Genomic DNA, 6,953 nt, shown 5'->3' on the forward strand with positions numbered 1-6,953 from the left:
AACAAAAAAAACGGAGAAAAGTCGTACGAATTGTGAAAAAGGCGAGGACATATGAATAAAAGCTTTGATGTTTGAAAAAGGTGATTTGAGTGTGTATAACATAGAGAGTTTGGGATGTGTAAAAGTGTGATCAATGTTTATTGTGGAATGTGAATTGCATCTTTTAAACTATTGTTTTTGAGAATTGTGATTCTTGCGCTTCATTTAGGAATTAACCCCATTTTTTAAATTGTTTTCACCTACCTTACCCATTGCCAATACATTACAACCCTTTAAGACCCTTAGACTTTAGAGGTGTTCGGTTCTCAAATGGTGGAGGGAGATACCTTTCAACCCTATGGAAAGATTATGCGTAATCGAGATGTCGGGATACCTTTGTTATTTCCTCAAAATATCACTTTTTCCGGTTCCTTCGAGGAATCACGAGGGGCCAATTAGGGTGGTGATTTGAAGCAAAAGGGGAGGACGTGGCCGGTTTAGTTGGGTTTAGAGGGAAGCATGACTTCTTAGTTCTCTATGCTTGGTTTAGGTTTTGTTTGCATTTTGATCAACGATACCTTGGATTGTGTGTCTCGTTGCTTGTTTGAGTGAGTTTTCATTCCGTGCATGGTTGTTCTAAGTAGGATCCATTGACTTCATTCCGTGCTAAATTGGATTTATATGTAATGGCAATAGTTTATTTGATCATGTGTGTGTATCCCTTAGTTTTGCTCGAGGACTAGCAAAAGTGTAGCTTGGGGGATTTTGACAAGCGCACATTAGGGCGCGCTTTAAGGCATATAAATGGGTGATTTTGGATGTATTTAGGCCCGTTTTGGTCGTTTATTGCCTTGTTACACTGGTTTCCTTCATATTACGTGCTTCACAGGTTTCGGTCTGTTTTTGGTGTGATAACAGGTATAGTTGACCAAGTTATGTCGAATCCCGAACCATTGGTGCGTAATCAGGCTATTATCGATCCTAGTCCACCAAGCTAAGGCTTTGCTGCGGTTCTCAAGGCCTTGAAAGGCAAGTTAAGTAGCAGGCAAGGCAAAACAGTTCACAAATATGACACATGTTCACTATTTTGCTCACAACGTTCGGTATACAAATGATAATGGAGTGATTCCAATTGCATTGGAAATTAGATTTGAAGAGCTTTCCAACGATATATTGCACGCCTCAAACAGAGCTTAGGATAAGACGTTGTGACTGTTTTAAAAAGACCAAAGTGCCTGCAACCTTCCTGCCTATGCTGCACGGCCGTGCCAGATTCAGCACGGCCGTGCCAGGCATTAGCACGGTCGTGCCAGATTCAGCACGGCCGTGCCAGACATTAGCACGGCCGTGCCAGGCATTAGCACGGCCATTCCAAGCCAATTTCCATGCCCGTGCCAATGCCAGATTCAGCACGGCCGTGCCAGATTCAGCACGACCGTGCCAGGCATTAGCACGGCCGTGCCAGATTCAGCACGGCCGTGCCTGGCATTAGCACGGCCGTGCCAAATTCAGCACGGCCGTGCCAGGAAGCTGCACGGCCGTGCCAGGAAGCTGCACGGCCGTGCCAATTTGAAGAAGAAATCCGGTTTACTTACTGACAAGCTAGCACGACCGTGCCAAATACAGCACGGCCGTGCTGATCCAGGGTCAATTGCGCGCTTGACTTCTCCGCATTAGAAGACGTATATAAGGCCCAACTTTAAGAGGGTTCCGAAGAGAGTTTTAGAGATAGTTTTGAGAGCCTTTGTAGAGAGTTATTGGAGAACGTTCTTAGTATTAGAGATTCATTAGTTTTCTTAGAGATTTATTCTAGAGATTTTAGTTTTCTTGGATTGATTTGAAGCAAGATTTGTGAAGATTCTTTGTATTATTCATTGACGACGGATATCAAAGTTCTGAACTTTTCCATTGATTCGCATCAATACAATTGGTATTATTCATTCTTGTTGATTAATCAAGTTTTATTATTCCTTAATCAGAATTCATGTTTATATCTATTATGCTTTTGGAATTCATTATTGCTTTGATTATGAATATGTGTGAGTAGTCTCCTAGCTAGGGTTTCGGGATGAAACCCGGCCTAGGTAATCTATGTAATTGAGGATTGATTTTGATAAACGGATTGTGATTAAATTTATTATATGCGTTTGCATGTTAATTCATTATAATAGGAGTAGCTAACCTAGAATCTTTAATTTGATTGCATGATATCCTTGATTTGAACAAGAGATTGTGAATTTAGTATTTCATTATTGAATGTGGTTTGATTATGTATCGAGTAATGTTAAGTGCATGAGAAATCCAAGCTTAGTATTGCCCGTTGTCTTCCTATCACATGATATTGATCAGACTTATAGTCTTTGCATATCCCGTTTGTCTCTGTGATTCCTTGTTGTTTAGTTACCAATGGTTAGGCGGATTCCCGTTCTCCCTAGTGTCTTAGTTTATTGATTTATTCCATCTTATTAGTAGTATTTTAGAACACCATTTTCCATTGATTTCGAACTAGCTTAGGTTTAAGATTGATTTGCAATTACTCTCGTTCCTCGTGGACCGAACCTTTATTTTCCATTGTACTTGGTTATAGGGTGTTCGTATAAGTATTGTTTGATTGAGAGTTAGATTGTAGCGACCGATTTAACCCTTGTCACCCACATTTGTACAAGATTGGGTCATCCCACAAATAGTGCCTTGCTTCTCTCTTGAGCTTTTTCCTTTAATTCTTAGAGAATGAGGGTGTAAACTCCCCACATGCAAGGTAGTTCACCAAATCGGCAAACCAAGGGAGCTCCATCACATTAATGCCATATAAGGTAGTTCACGAAATCAACCCCCTTTGATTCCTTTTTAGCCATAAGGTACTTGAGAGTTGCATGGTTCGTGAAGACAATAGTTTTTGAACCCAACAAGTAGTTACGGAACTTCTCAAATTCATGAACTATAGCCAAAAAGTCTTTCTCAGTTGTTGTGTAGTTTCGTTGAGCACCACTTAGAGTCTTGGACATATAATAGATGACATGGAGCAACTTTTCCACTCTTTGACCCTAAACATCTCCTATAGTCGTATCACTTGCATCACCTATTAACTCAAATGGCAACTCCCATCTTGGAGCTTGGACAATAGGGGTAGAAATCAAAGCATTCTTCAATTTGTTTTAGGTTTCCAAGCATCTATCATCAAAATTGAACTTAGTGTCTTTTTAGAGAAGATTGGTAAGGGGCTTTGCTATGAGAGAGAAATCCTTGATGAACCTCCTATAAAATCTCGCATGCCCCAAGAAAGACCTCACACTCTTCACATTAACCGGAGGTGGTAACTTCTCAATAATCTCAATTTTTGCTTTTTCCACCTCAATACCTTTGTGAGAGATCTTATGGCCAAGGACTATCCCTTCCTCAACCATAAAATGGCACTTCTCCCAATTCAAGACCAATTTCACCTTTTCACAACGAGCCAAAACACCTTTCAAGGTTCACAATTCAAATGAAACACCACCCACCGAGAAGTCATCCATAAACACTTCCATCTCCTCCAACATATCTCCGAATATGCTCATCATACACTGTTGGAAAGTGGCGGGGGCGTTGCAAAGCCCAAAAGGCATCCTCCTATAAGCAAAAGTTTCATTGGGTAAGTAAAAGTTGTTTCTCTTGGTCATCTGGGTGAATAGGAATTTGGAAAAACCCGGAATAACCGTCAAGAAAGCAATATTACTTCTGTCTCATTAGACGTTCAAGCATTTGATCTATGAAGGGAAGGGGAAAATGGTCCTTTTGTGGTGGATGTGTTTAGACGTCAATAGTCTATGCACAATTTTCATCCCGTGACCGTCCTTATAGGAATGAGCTCACCTCTCTCATTCTCTACAACAGTCATACCTCCTTTCTTTGGGACAACATGGACCGGGGAAACCACCTAGAGCTAGAAATGGGGAAAATGATTCCCGCATCTAATAGCTTAATGATTTCCTTCTTAACTACTTCCTTGAGATGTTGCCTATACTTGTGAGTCAAATTGTAGATAAAGAGACAAATCATTTCTTTTTCCTTTGGTGGCTCAACCATTTGCGCAACTGTTTCAACCCACTTACTCAAATAGGTAGTGAATCCTCCATTTTCTTTCCTCTTGAGAATGGAGAGCTCACGTTCAGAAGTCTTGGTTTGAATGTTATATTTGTATCGATTCATGAAGTTCACAATGACATATTCCCAAGTTGCAGTGTACTTGGCATCTAGAGAATAAAATCACTGTTGGCAAGCATGCTCTAAGGAGAAAGGGAACACTGTACGAAAAAGTGCCACCTCTAGTCCTTTGAGAGCCGTGGTTGTAGAGAAAGCCTTCAAATGGAATATTGGATTATTAGTAGGTTTGAACTTTGGTATGTCAGCAGTGGAGAAATTTTGAAGGAGCTTGTCCTTCACAACCAAAGCAGTAGAAGGTCGTTCCACATAGGTGAAAACTTCATAAATTTTGCTTACTTTTTCTTTCAGCTTGTCAGCTGTAGCAACAGTTGATTAGGGGATTTTTATCCACCAATCACCATCTGATACGTGGACCAACCAGGTTTCGCCACATGTCCTTCATGTAGGCCAATCGGAGCCTGCCACGTGTCAATCAAAGATACGTCCTCCATGGACCAATTGCGACGCGACACGTGTCCACCCATGCCAAATGGGAAAATCAGCCAACAAGGCCCAATCTTTGGGAAGCCCAGTCAGCCTTAGGTTTAACCTAAACCTAGTATTGGCACGCATCCCAAGGCACATAAATATGCTCATTAATCCTCATTAAGGGGGGATTACGCACATTTAACACTCTCACCTAGAGAGACTAAATTACATTTTCCGCATTAATTACTCCTTAATCAAGTACTAACTTGACCGTTGGAGGCGGATCTTCAACCATCTGGAGCATCCGTTTGTTTTGCAGGTACAGGCGTCCGGTTCCAGTCTCAAAATTGTAACTCTCCCGCAGGACATCAGAAAAACCCCGAAACAACAGTGACATTGGTTTGTTCCATGGTAGTGACTTTAGTAGTGAGGGTTCGCATCATGGCAGAAAGTGCCTTGATGGACTTGTGAATATTCTCAATATCATCTTTGCTAGGCATTGGAGTGAAATGGAAGTGAACAGAATGTGACGATGATGGACTTTGTGGAGGCGATGGAGATCTCCTTGCACGCCTCTTAGGTTTAAGAGGTTGTTGTGGTAGATAATCAAGTCGTACCAATCTATCCCTTCTTCCTGACCAAGTAGTGTGAAATAAAACAAACTTACTTAATGGTTTGACTTACTTGTCAAATAGGAAACGAAAGGGGAAAGACAGGATTTTGAAAACAGGAGAGAACAACTCCACTCATTTTTTATTATGGCTAGATATGACATGAATGAACCTAGTATACGATCATAAACAATATGGTGCCCGACTCGAAGAAAAAGTATGTGCAACGACTCAACAAGTGTGATTAGGTGAGTTTATTAAGACTCGTGATATGATTGTATGGCTAGACATGAGGACGTTGTGAAAAAACAAATGACCCAAGGACCAAATAGCACGGAAGATTAAAAGACAAACAAACTTGATTAATTTTGTCTAATTTTATTGTTTATGATATTTACTAGGTGAAAACGGTGCATTGGCAATCGTTATTCATAAATAAGATCAACCACAATCAAAGACAAAGAACACATGTTAAGGTTAGCATAATAATCACAAAAGACTAGGAAGAAAGACTAGAGTTCTAGAAGAGTTAGGACTCATGGAAGAGATTAAAAATAAAATAAAATCTACAACCCTATGTTATACAAGTTGACATGGATTAGAGGACTAAGAGAAGTAGAATATTGGAAGCTAATAATAATAATAATAATAATAATAATAATAATAATAATAATAATAATAATAATAATAATAATAATAATAATAATAATAATAATAATAATAATAATAATAATAATAATAATAATAATAATAATAATAATAATAATAATAATAATCATAATAATAATAAAAATAAAAATAAATTATTATTATTATTATTATTATTATTATTATTATTATTATTATAAAAAAATTTAACTCCTAAATTTAATGAAACGATTAACTCCTTAATTATTAGTAAAGAACCAACATTTACTAACATATCAACTTTGAAGTTAATACGTTATAACAATACATTATAAAATATTATGAAACATAATATTTACAATCACACATTATAACAATTATTATTAATATGTATCCACATAATTACTAAATTTAGCAAAAAATAATCAAGTATCAACAAAATTACTATATTTAGCGAAAATTTTAATTCAAACACATATTATTCTTAATAATAACATATCATAACAGCTATTATTCAAGTACCACATGACTAACATGAAAATTCACATATAATATTTTCAATTATTTTATATATATAATTGTTATAATTTTTTTAAATTATTAATTATTGTGTTTTTCAATTCATTAATTTATTTTTGGCCAAACTATTAAACTTTTTTTCTATATATATTATTTTGGCCGAAAATGTGTATATATAACCGAGTTACTGTAAGAACTAGTCGAATAATACCATTCTATTTAACTTAGATGTGCGCTCTATGTGTGACCCAGATTAATTCATACACATTTAAACTGTTTCCCAAAAATCAAAAGTCGGGCTTTCTCTCCTTTTGTCTCTCCTCAAGCATTTTCTCTCTCCTTCATTGAATTACTAGTCTAGATTCTCCATTGAAGCAACATCTGAGCTTTCTCTACTTCATTGAATCGGATTTCGAGCTCTCTGTAATCCATTGAAGCAACTTCTAAGGGATGATATTTGTTTTTCTCGTTTTTTAAATCACCGAATTTCAATTTCACAATCTATGGTAGTTTATCGTTATTTTATTGTCAATAAAATCAAATTAGAGTTATTTATATTGAAACTCAATCTTTATTTAAAATTTCTGAGTTTATGAATTATTATAG

Source organism: Chenopodium quinoa, unplaced genomic scaffold (genome assembly GCF_001683475.1).
Source record: "Chenopodium quinoa cultivar QQ74 unplaced genomic scaffold, ASM168347v1, whole genome shotgun sequence".
NCBI classification, from domain to species: domain Eukaryota; kingdom Viridiplantae; phylum Streptophyta; class Magnoliopsida; order Caryophyllales; family Amaranthaceae; genus Chenopodium; species Chenopodium quinoa.